The sequence below is a fragment of the Muntiacus reevesi genome, chromosome 12, assembly GCF_963930625.1.
Source record: "Muntiacus reevesi chromosome 12, mMunRee1.1, whole genome shotgun sequence".
Classification (NCBI taxonomy): Eukaryota; Metazoa; Chordata; class Mammalia; order Artiodactyla; family Cervidae; genus Muntiacus; species Muntiacus reevesi.
The window spans coordinates 12,370,572-12,383,917 of NC_089260.1; positions in this window are offsets into that span (position 1 = coordinate 12,370,572).

Sequence of the window (13,346 nt, forward strand, 5' to 3'; positions counted from 1 at the left end):
ATTAGTAAACTTGGAAACTCCTGCAGTCTTTGCAGTTTATTATGGGAGACCACTATTTTTTTCAGTATTAAATTATATTGTGATATGCAATATGCTTTTTCAACCCTACACATTCTCCAAGACCCCAACATATGGATTCTGATATACCTCCTAGGGAGTCATACCCTGTTCTTACATTGGAGGAAGTCATGGAGGTCTTTAAGTGCCTTATGATTCTGTTCTTAAAGCAGATTTTTCAAAATTAAAAATTTAAAACAATGTTTTTGATGGCAAAAAGCAAACTTATGAATTTATAAAAAGTTTATGAATGTTTTAAAGCTTTAACTAATACCATATATATTACATAATGAGATCTGAATTCAAAAAGAATAAGCATTGGTGATCTTTTGACAATTTTGTAGTACAATTTGATGTTCAAAGACTGGGATATTGAAAATGTAGTCTTGATTTAAAAAATTAAAGAATCACACTACAAATAATAGTCACCCAAGTTTGAAGTCAAGTATGGGCAAGAATCTTGGGTGAATAATTAAAAGGATGGTTTGTAACCGTTTGAAAAGGAGGCAACATGACTTAGCAGGTCATGCTCCCTTCATTCTATCCCAGGGTACAGTTCCTACACTGGCAGAACAGGAAACTGTAATTTTTAAAGTTCTGCCTTTGGCAACAATCTATCATTATATCACTGAAGCATCATCAAAGACTCTAAAGCAGAGTCACAAAGGTCCTTGATTTATAGACACAGGACCTGTATTTGGGTCTCAGATGTGCAACTTACGTTTGTGGTCCAGGAGAAATTTAACTACCCTCTGTAAATCTTATTTTCTTCATCTGAAAATGACAAAAACAATACCTTTATTGCAAACTGTTGTCATGTTCAAATGAAATATATAGATGAAACCATTTCTAAAGCGTGAAGTACTTATTAAACATCAGTTAGTCTAGATTGCAGAACTGTTGTTTAAATGATGGCAGTTACCAAAAGTGCCGATCTGGGCTGAATTACAGAAAGAAGAGAATGTGGACCAAGAGAAATGATAGTTTTGTCTCTGCCCTGGGACAGTTATACACTGAATTCTATATTCAGGTCTATATTTTTAGAGGGACATAGGCAAGTTGAATTGCAACTAGAAAGCCTCATCAGAATATTGAGAGATTGGAAAATACTCCATGAGGAATATTTTAAGGGACTGAGGGAACTTGGAGTTATGTTGATAGGAATGAGATAACCATCTTCAAACTGCTAAGGAATGTTAGGTGGTAGAAGGATTTGACTTGTTCTGTTTGGTCTCAAAGGTTAGAAATATGACAGAATGCATGAAACCATACTCCTAGTCACAGAGAGTAAGAGCTTTCTAACAGAGCTATGCATGGCCACAGCAGGGCTGGAGATGTCCCCATCAATGCAGGCTTTCCAGTTTTGGACTAATGACTTCCTGGCAGGGAAGAGGATTTGTGGATCAGATGGGTGGTCAGGCATATTGACCTTTTACTGCCTTCTGACCTCATAATCTATCATTCCATGACAGTCTTATTTGTCTTTCAGTGTATCCTTGTACAATATAATATTCACAGCAATGGTGTGCCATAATATTTTATGACTGCATTTCCCACATTATTTAATCATGGATTAAAAAACATTGTTTAAAATATGTACTTTTTAATTTTTTTTGACACTCTGTCTTGACTCCCTGGCACATGTAATGACCATTCATGTGCCTTAGAAACAGCAGACTGCAGAGAGATTTCATATTATGTGAAAGGATTTTCCAAGGCCAAGCTAACTGCATTTAGTCTTTATCCCAAATGAAGGAAAGACTTTGATCTATCAACTGTGAAAAGTAAACTGGGCATGACCTTCACTCATCACCAATCATCTCACTTAATGACATTTGTTAACTTTATTCTGATATTAGATCATGGCCTTTCTTTGTTCTGTCAGGTTTTTTTTTTTTTTTTTTAAATCCAAGGTCTAATTATTTCCATTTATATATAAGGAAATCTTGAAAGTCTGAGTGGTGAATGTGAAGTGTATCTCTGTGTGGCTCAAAGTTTGAAGACAATTTGTTGTAACTGATGATATTTGACCAATTAAAGGAAGAAAATAAAGAGATAAGCTCTAAAGTCAAATATTCTTTAAACTATTCACTTCATTGCCTTTGAGACTTTGCGCATTTCTTTGCTGTGCAGATTATATCTTGTAGCTCCTTTGGTTCTGTTGTGCCTTTTCACCCAGAAGGCCCCCAAATGACAATTATTGCTTCTTAGAGGATGGAACTTCAGAGAAGCTGTCACAGTGAATCAGGCTGAACCTGACTTGAAAAAACCTTCTGGGATCTGAAATGTTGCAAATGTTTTATGTGATTGAAACTCTATTTGCTTAAAAGATATCAGAGCACCAAAAGTAGTTAAACTTTTCACAGCATGGCAGAAGATAGGCTAATCAGTTTTCTCACAAACATTCTAAAATAAGCTAAATACAATTAGTGGTACAGCATTTTATAGTAATTCTCAAGTATTTCAATACTTCTTAAAAATTTTCCTTTAATTAGTATTTACATTTTATAACCCAAACTGATAGTTTAATTGTTTAAACATATTTAGTCCCCAACTGACCCATCAGTTCAGTTCAGTTCAGTCGCTCAGTCATGTCCGACTCTTTGCGACCCCATGAATGGAGCACGCCAGGCCTCCCTGTCCATCATCAACTCCCAGAGTTTACCTAAACCCATGTTCATCAAGTCGGTGATGTCATCCAGCCATCTCATCCTCTGTCATCCCCTCCTCCTCCTGCCCCCAATCCCTCCCAGCATCAGGGTCTTTTCCAATGAGTCAACTCTTTGTATGAGGTGGTCAAAGTATTGGAGTTTCAGCTTCAGCATCAGTCCTTCCAATGAACACCCAGGACTGATCTCCTTTAGGACGGACTAGCTGGATCTCCTTGCTGTCCAAGGGACTCTCAAGAGTCTTCTCCAACACTACAGCTTAAAAGCATCAATTTTTTGGCGCTCAGTTTTCTTCACAGTCCAACTCTCACATCCATACATGACCACTGGAAAAACCATAGTCTTGACTAGACGGACCTTTGTTGGCAAAGTAATGTCTCTGCTTTTTAATATGCTGTCTAGGTTGGTCATAACTTTCCTTCCAAGGAGTAAGTGTCTTTTAATTTCATGGCTGCAATCACCATCTGCAGTGATTTTGGAGCCCCCCAAAATAAAGTCTGACACTGTTTCCACTGTCTCCCCATCTATTTCCCATGAGGTGATGGGACCAGATGCCACAATCTTAGTTTTCTGAATGTTAAGCTTTAAGCCAACTTTTTCACTCTCCTCTCTCACTTTCATCAAGAGGCTTTTTAGTTCCTCTTCACTCTCTGCCATAAGGGTGGTGTCATCTGCATATCTGAGGTTATTGATATTTCTCCTGGCAATCTTGATTCCAGCTTGTGGTTCTTCCAGCCCAGCGTTTCTCATGATGTACTCTGCATATAAGTTAAATAAGCAGAGTGACAATATACAGCCCTGATGTACTCCTTTTCCTATTTGGAACCAGTCTGTTGTTCCACATAGACTATCCCAAATTATTTTAAAACCAAGTCATAACTTACTACCCCATACTATTCTAAGGGTTGTTTTCTAATTTTTACTTGTTTATTTTTTCTTTTTAAAAATCAAGATTATAGCTTATATATAATATCATATGTTTCAAGTGTATAATATAGTGATTCATATTTTTAAAGGTTATATTCCATTTATGAGTATTATAAAATATTGGTTATATATCTAAGGTTTTTTTTTTTTAATCTGCCCAAAACTTGTTGGAGCTCTCAAATTTAAACAACATCAAACACTGTGGTTAGGTTTGTTTTCATATCAGCCCATAACTTTGCTTGATTTTCTTTTTTTTCTTACTATTTTTATTTTACTTAGTTTTTTCAGCTTTAAAGAATCATAATTGAAAAATAAAATATTAAAATTAAAAAAATAAACATGCTTATTTCATACATAGATAAGAACTTGAGTAAATTAATCTTAAAAATATTGTTCAAAATCCTTGGTCTAGGTAAGAAAATTATGTCTACCATGAAACTGGGATTGACTCCTTATTCATTTGCTAATTGTTGCCCTTGAATTCTGAGCTACTCAGCCAACCTCTGTCCTAATCCACATCAGAAGACTACAATAACTTGGACAGAGAGTACATGTAAAATTACTTATTTCTCTCCTTTCTCCCAGGATTCTATGAAGGGATAGCAAAAGGGAACAAAAACAGGAAAAACATGTGCTAAATTTATTTTTAAAATTTATTTAAAAATTCTTTGCCTTAGATGGGTAAAAGGGCAGGTAGTGATTTTCATGGCTACATTCCTGTATATTGAATTAATTTAATCATTAAAGGATAGTATAAATCAAATTAAGGTTTGTAATCAATTTTATTCCATTGAAGTATAAAGTTATATTTTAAAAATTTGACAAAGAACCTGAAAGACCTGTACTCTGGAAAGTGTAAGACTTTGCTGAAAGAAATTAAAGATGACATGCATAAATGGAAAGATGTATTATGTTTGTGCATTCAGTCCAGTTCAGTCACTCAGTCGTGTCCAACTCTTTGCGACCCCATGAATCGCAGCCCATGCCAGGCTTCCCTGTTCATCACCAACTCTTGGAGCTTGCTCAAACTCATGTCCATCAAGTCAGTGATGCCATTCAATCATCTCATCCTCTGTCGTCCCCTTCTCCTCCTGCCTTCAATCTTTCCCAGCATCAGGGTCTTTTCCAATGAGTCAGTTCTTTCCATCAGGTGGCCAAAGTATTGGAGTTTCAGCTTCAGTATCAGTCCTTCCAATGAATATTCAGGGTTGATTTCCTTTAGGATTGACTCGTTTGATCTCCTTGCCGTCCAAGGGACTCTCAAGAATCTTCTCCAACACCACAGTTCAAAAGCATCAATTCTTCAGTGCTCAGCTTTCTTTATAGTCCAACTCTCACATCCATACATGACTGTTGGAAAAACCATGGCTTTGACTATACAGACTTTGTTGCCAAAGTAATGTCTCTGCTTTTTAAAATACTGTCTAGGTTGGTCATAGCTTTTCTTCCAAGGAGCAAGCGTCTTCTAATTTTATGGCTGCTGTTACCATTTGCAGTGATTTTGGAGCCCAAGAAAATAAAGTCTGTCACTGTTTCTGTTGTTTCTCCATAATTTGCCATGAAGTGATGGGACTGGATGCCATGATTGTAGTTTTTTAAATATTGAGTTTTAAGGCAGCTTTTTCATTCTCCTCTTTCACCTTCATCAAGAAGCTCTTTAGTTCCTCTTTGCTTTCTGTCATAAGGGTAGTGTCATCTGCATATCTGAGTTTATTGATATTTCTCCCAGCAATCTTGATTTCAGTTTGTGCTTTATCCAGTCTGGCATTTTGCATGATGTACTCTGCATATAAGATAAATAAACAGGGTGACAATATGCAGCCTTGATGTACTCCTTTCCCAATTTTGATCCAGTCCATTGTTCCATGTCCAGTTCTAATGATTGTTTCTTGACCTGAATCAAATTTGTGCATTGGAAAGAGTATTAATTGTCCATACTCCCAAAGCAATCTATAAATTCAGTGCAATGTCTATCAAAATGTGTTAATATCCAAAATATATAAAGAAATCACTTTTTTGTAACTTTTTTTTCCATTTATTTTTATTAGTTGGAGGCTAATTACTTTACAATATTGTAGTGGGTTTTGTCATACATTAACATGAATCAGCCATGGATTTACATGTATTCCCCATCCTGATCCCCCCTCCCACTCCCTCTCCACCCGATTCCTCTGGGTCTTCCCAGTGCACCAGGCCCGAGCACTTGTCTCATGCATCCAGCCTGGGCTGGTGATCTGTTTCACCCTAGATAATATACATGTTTCGATGCTGTTCTCTAGAAACATCCCACCCTCGCCTTCTCCCACAGAGTCCAAAATTCTGTTCTGTACATCTGAGAAATCACAACTTAATATCAAAAAACTCAAACTAACCTATTTAAAAAAAGTGGGCATGGGACCTGCATAGAAACTTTTCAAAGGAGGACATACAGATGGCCAATAGACTCATGTAAAGATGCTCAGCATCACTAGCCATTAGGAAAATGCAAATCAAAACCACAATGAGGTATCACCTCACACCTATGAAAATGGCTATTATCAAAATGGCAAGAAATAGCAAATGTTATTAAGGATGTGGAGAAAAGGAACCTTTATGCACTATCGGTAGGAATGTCAATCAATGCAGTCACTATGGAAAACAATATGGAAGTTCCTCAAAATATTAAAAATAGAACTACAATATGATTTAGAAATTGCATTTCTAGGTAGTTATTTAAAGAAAATGAAAACACTAACTCAAAACGATATAGGCATCCCCATGTTCACTACACATTATTTACAGAGCCTAGATATGGAAATAACTTAAGTGTCCACTGATGGATGAATGGATAAAAAGTTGTGGTATATATATATGTGTGTGTGTGTATTAATATATGTGTATACACACATGTGCATTTACATGTACAATAGATTATTACTTAGCCATAAAAAGAATGAAATCTTTCCATTTGCAACAATATGAATGGGCCAAGAGGATTTTATGCTAAGAGAAACAAATCAGATAAAGACAAATACTATAAATTTCACCTATATAGCGAATCTAAGAAACAATACAAGGAACAAAGAAAACAATACATAAAGAGAACAAACTGGTGGTCACTAGAAAACCCAGGTGTGGCAGGGTTGGATGAAGTGGGTGAAGCGGATTAAGAGGTATATGCTTCCAGTTATATAAAAAAAATCACAAGGATGTAATATACAGCATAAAGAACATAGCCAATAATACTGTAATAATTTTGCATGGTGACAGATGGTTATTAGACTTATCATGGTCATCATTTCATAATGTATTTGAATGTTGAATCACTATGCTCTACCTAAACTAAAATAATATAATACATCAACTATACTCCAACAAAAAAGAAATGTAATGACTATCAAATTGCTTTTGTTGGAATATATTTGAGAGTAAGTCCCTTTTATTTAATAAACATTGATTCAAGTAAACTGCTAGAATTATTATCAGTAATATGTTAGAAATAATGATCTTCAGGGTTGGGGTTAATAACCTGTGGAAATGACTGGATTTGATGCCTCGGTTCTTGAATCCTCCCAGCACGTCACCAAGAATGACAACCATTTTAGACATTTTGACTTGAAATTAGGCTTGAAAATAGCTACCCTCTAGGGGTGAGTTAACATTTAATGCTGGGCAAGTAGAAATGACTGCTGATTTTCATTCTTTATATTAACTCCATGGGGAGGGTGAGCTAGTAAAACATTTGTGTGAGCTGGTCATTATTTGAAATTTATTTACCAAAGTGGCTTACGTAATAATCAGCCCTGTGCTAAATCAGTCAGTCAACAAGTTTTTATTGAGTCCCTACTGGATTAGAGTAATGTACAGTAATGATGTATTCAGTAGTGTACAGATGTATGCAGCAAAGATTAGACATGAGCTCGACCCCCAAGGCCTTACAAGCCATTAGAGGAGACAAACAGACACATATCATCAACTGAAATGTAACCAGATGACTTAACTCGCAGAGCGTGGAGGACGAATGGCTGGGCTGGGATTGTTCTGGTGGGTGAGGGGCTGGGTGAAGTGTGGGAAACTTCCATGATGTAGGCGCCTTGGTTTGGGTTAGGTAAAAGAAAGTTAGTGGTTTGGTAGACGAGGAAAGCAGTTTGCCTTAGTGAATATAGTGTAATTCAGACAAAGACTGAAGTGGAGAAGAAAAGTCTTAATTTATCTGGAGGGTAGCAAGATGGACAAGCATACAAATAAGACAGGTAATGGATAAAGTTATTTGAAATCAAAGTTTGAGCAGGGATGACATTGGAAATGTCTGAGTCATGTATCACAATGACAAGCTCCAGTTTAACTTTGTCAAATGCAGGGCCCTTCATGAAAAGTAATTAAAGGAGAGGCTTTTGTTTGGCGATTGCTCATGTGGGAATCTTCCCCATGCTTCCTATGTTTGACTAATTTGAGACAGACCTTGACTTGACAAACATCACAGAATGAAAAATTTGTATGCCATCTGGAGGTTTCTGGATGAACATCCTTTGCTCAAGCAAACCCACTGGTTCCGAACTGACTACCGTCACTCAGCATCATGTGAACATTGTTGGCGCACTTTCCCTTTTATTGTTAGTTCCTTCTCACACTTTAATGCTGTCCCATATGGGCATGTGCAATTACATTCTATTTTTCCTGGCATTCTACCTTCTTTTATAATTTTAAGGCAATAGCCAGTTTTAGTTAAGAAGACTTTCTAACTTGCTTGATTATGGAATGAATGAGGACAGCTGCTTAGCACAATTTATGGTAAGGTCACCCAGCTAAGAGAGGCATGGTCAGTAACAAATGCGAGTTGCGGGGAATGACAAATTTGCACTGGTAACTGAGCCAAGCAACTCCAATCTGAGCCTCATGCGCTAACAAGGTTCAATAATCACTAAGCACCACCTTTAAAATTTTTTATTTTATATTGGAGTATAGTTGATTAACAATGTGGTGTTAGTTTGCCCCTTTTTCTTCATTAGGTATAAAACGGGCATCACTTTGGCCCCTAATGATGTTAATAAAATCATTCTCCAACTTCTTAATCTTTGATTCAGAAACTCTTTTCTGACTCTTAAAGAGATCTATGGTTGATGGGTCATTTAACACTAGCTGGCAGCTTTCTTGGGCTTTACTTTTACTACTTCAATCTACCCAGCAGGCCTGTGAGGTACCTACTATTAGCTCTGTCTTAGGATGAGACAATTGAGGCTCAGAAGAGGTGTTATTTCTATGGTCATGGGGCTGGGCTTCAAATCTGGATTGGTCTGACTCCAGAGCCTCTGCTATCTGTTATGCCACAAGAACTCTCCAGATTTTTATAAATGGTGGTCCTCATCCAACTAAACCTAATTATTTTAGAGGATCAGAAAGCATCCTAGTCCCTTCTTGTTTATGGAATTTATTCTAGTCTAATAAGCAATTATTTAGTGGCAATTAAATCACAGGTCTTGAGAAATGTGCACTGGAAGAGTATAAATGTTAAGGAAATAATATTCTTGCTATAGGAAGTTCCCAATGGGCATTGGCATCATCTTGACACCTAGAACACATTCTCTTGGACCCTTAGCTATTTCCCGTGCTTGAAGCATCCTTTCTCACCTCTTCACCTAATTAGTTTCCAAACTTTCTTCGGATACAGCTCAGGGGAAAACAAGGAAACCTCGTCTTTCTGGGATGTTTTCTCTGATTCCTCAGTCATTCCACAAACATTTATTAGGCATTTACTATGTACTGTGGACATAAGATCTAGCAGAGTGCCTGATGCTAATGTGGGAGTTTATCTTTGCTTCTGCTAGGTATTATCTTATCCCATTGGGGCTGGAGCTTCAATTTTTCTTTTTTTCCTTTCTCTCTCTACCTTTCTGTCTTCCCCCCTTACCCTTGCATAGAGAGATACATATATAGATGGATAATACATGTATGTATATAGAAAAATAAATGTAAATAAATAAATATATATATGGTATATATGTATGTGTGTGTATCAAGTGTTTGTGATACTTTCCAATTGTATATTGGTGAGGCTGATTATGATATAGGGGATAAAGTTTAAATGGACTTGAATTGTGGATTATAATCTTAGATAACATTAAAAATCACAAGTGCTCCAAGATGCTGAGATAGAGGAAAACAGTATATGTCGGGGGAGGGAGCTGGGTAACAAATGTGTGAAAAGTGTGGGCTTGAGTCAGACTCTCTCAGATCAAATGTTAACTTCATTACTTACCAGTAACTTCATTACTTACATTACAGAGGGCAAAACATTTAATTTTTCCACATCTCAGTCCCTTCTGCATATATCTCAGTATGCTCAAAGGATAGTTTTTGTTTAAGGGATTGTTGTGATAATTAAATAAGATGATGTATTTAAAGTTGTTGTGCCTGAGGTGTATCAAAGACTCAATAGGTGATAGAAAAAATAGAGAAGAAAAATGGTTCTTTATATTGCCTGAAAAAAATCAACCTTCAAGGCAGTGAAATGGGACACAATGATGTCAAAGTCAAGTTTAGAGGTTGTTTGAACACAAATTCTACTGGAATTTGGGACTGAATTTTACTGGGCTTTAGCCAGTGTTGAAAATATTTTTGCCAGAATGAAATGGTTGTTGTAATAGCACTTGCTGCCGTAGGATTTGACTTAGATTCCTAAGTAGTTCAATTTATAGTGGAAAAAAAAAGAGAATCCTAGAGTCTTAAATGTATTAATATCTTCTTCACCTACTTTTTACATACTTCATTTTCCATGCTAATTCAAAATAGAGGGCATTATTTTTCTACAATATCTAAGAGGCTTGCTCTTCTACCATATTAGTTAAATAGCTGTGCAAAACTTGTATATTATTGAAAATGGTTTGATTTGTTCTGTTCTTGTCTGCTCAGTTGAAGGACTTATAAATAAGCCATGGGAACAACTATTACTGGAAAATAACTGGCTGCCTCATCTTTGGCTCAGGTGGTTCCAGTATTGTCAATTTCTAACCTGTTTCAGAATAAACCAAGGGAGTCTACCACTGATGCAAGATTTAAGAATATTGCTGAACTTGGTTTTGAAGGTACTTGGGATATTACTTATAATTTCTTAATGAATTCCAGCAGCTCTCTTTGATAATTAGGGAATAAGCAAAGCCCTCAGCAGCATGCCAGTACAGTGGAGTAATGGCCATTAAAGACATGAGCTTTGGGACTATTTGGAAACAAATGGTCATTTCACCAGAAAAGTAAAACAAACTGAGCAGATTTACTCAACTTTCCTCCTTCGGCTCCATGCCATATTTATAGGTCAACTCCAGCTAGTCAGTCCTGGTGAGTTTTTTATTTGTCAGCTGTAGGAACTTTCACTATGGCAGCATCTAGCTCTCTTCCAAGTCTCTGCTCTGATATCTCCTACATGTTTATTTTCTTTATTTGAAGAAAGTGCCCCACTAATTTTTTCATATGAGATAAAATTATGAAATCATTATGCAAAGTCAAAACTCCGGCTCACCCTGGGCAAAGACTGCAGATAAACTCATGGGGAAATGTGTCTCCCTGTTTGGCCTTTTAAGTTTTAATAGCATTTTTATTTAACACATTTATATTAAAGGAAGCATTGTAAGTACTCTTAAGTGATAGATATTAGTTCCTCTACCTCATTCAGGTGGGCCTCCCAGATGGCTCAGTGGTAAAGAATCTGCTTGCAGTGTGGGAGATGCGGATTCGATCCCTGGGCTGGGTAGATTCCCCTGGAGGAGGAACTGGCAGCCCACTCCACTCTTGCCTGGGGAACTCCAGGGGCCAAGGAGGCTGGTGAGCTACAGCCCATGGTGTTGCAAAGCGTCAGTCACAGCTGGGCGACTAACACACAAACACAAGGGCCTGCTATACAACACAGAGGACTCTACTCGATGCTCTATAATGAGCTACATGGAAAAAGAATACGAAAAATACTGGATACATGTGTGTGTATAGCTGATTCACTTTGTTGTTCAGAAGAAACTAATACAACATTGTAAATCAACTATACTCCAATAAAATATTTTTTAAAAAGTGCTGTGACAACTAATGACAATTCACGTGTAAGCCATTACAGAATACCATTGGCCATTCTTTCCCTATATACTTCTTAACAGCTATCCAGGGCTACCAAAATGTCCCAGCTGGCTATTATCTATCTAGAGGACATAGGGAGTTACAAAAGCTTATTTGGCGCCTCAGATGAACCTACAGCTCGCCCAGAGTGAAATCTCAAAAAAGCCTGCTTTTAACTCAGCACATTGTGAACATTCATTTCATTTATTTATCCATGAACTCATTTACTGAATAAATTAGGAATAAAAATATTAGACATAGTCCTTGCCCTTCTCTCAAGGGGTTGACAGATAAATCAATGTGATCCAGCATGGAAAGTGTTGTATATTATATTAAGAACTGGAGAAGACTAAAAGAGGAAGTAAAGGATTATGAAGAGGTTTTAAAAAAGAAGTGGTTTGAAGATTGAGTAATACTGGGACCTGCTGAGAACATGAGGACATGCTGAGAAGATTTTTACCGGGGGAGGAGCCTCAATGAAGTCATAAGAAAGTGACAAAAGAGACATGTGTGGGAAATGTTGGGTTGTCCAGTGAACCAGAGGGTAGGGAATATGGGGAGACTGTTGAGAAATGGGTCTAGACAGGCAGGATGAGGTCAGATCATGAATGTCCTCGGTTAGCAGAAGATTGGTCTTTGTTCAAGACATGGGAGACACTACATTCATTTTATAACTGTTTTTTCTCCAGTTAAAAATGAAACAAAGTACTGAAATATTCAAACAATTTGAACACATGCAAAGAAAGTTAAAAAAAAATGAATCTGAATCTCTAGAAATAGCAATCATTACCATTAAGTGAGTGAAAGTTGCTCAGTCATGTTCAACTCTTTGCGACCCCGTGGACGGTAGCCCACCAGGCTTCTCTGTCCATGGGATTCTCCAGACAAGAATACTGGAGTGGGTAGTCGTTCCCTTCTCCAGGGAATCTTCCCAACCCAGGGATCGAACCCAGGTCTCCTTCATTGCAGGCAGATTCTTTACCATCTGAGCCACCAGGAATAGGTGAACACTATTCTAGATGGCTTTCAATACACACATACAGATAGATTAAAAAAAAAACTTTTTAATTAAAAAACTCCACATACTCTTCAATTTCATAATTAAACCATAAACATGCTAGATGCAATGCATAAGAGTAAAATCTAAATATAGAAATTGATTTGAAAAAAGATCATTTCTGGCATGATGTCATGTCAGACATAAAGGCAACATTAGATCTGAGCAGTAAACGTTTAAGCAGATCCTGTCATGGTCTTGAAAATTATTAGATTGGTTAAGGGATCAGAGACTGAGGTTTAAATGTCCATGTAAAAGTGGGTTTTCCAGGGGGCTCAGTGATAAAGAGTCTGCCTGTCAAGGCAGAAGATACAGGTTTAATCTCTGGGTGTGGAAGATCCACTGGAGAAGGAAATGGCAACCCACTCCAGTATTCCTACCTGGGGAATCCCATGGACAGAAGAGTCTGGGGGTTACAATCCATGGGGTCTCAAAGAGCCTGACATGGCTTAGTGACTAAACAACAACAAACTTAGGAAATATGGTACTGGGCTTGAGTGAGGCAGAGATCCTTATTAAAGCTAGGAACATAGAAAGAAAAGGCTGTTTTCTTGGTAAGA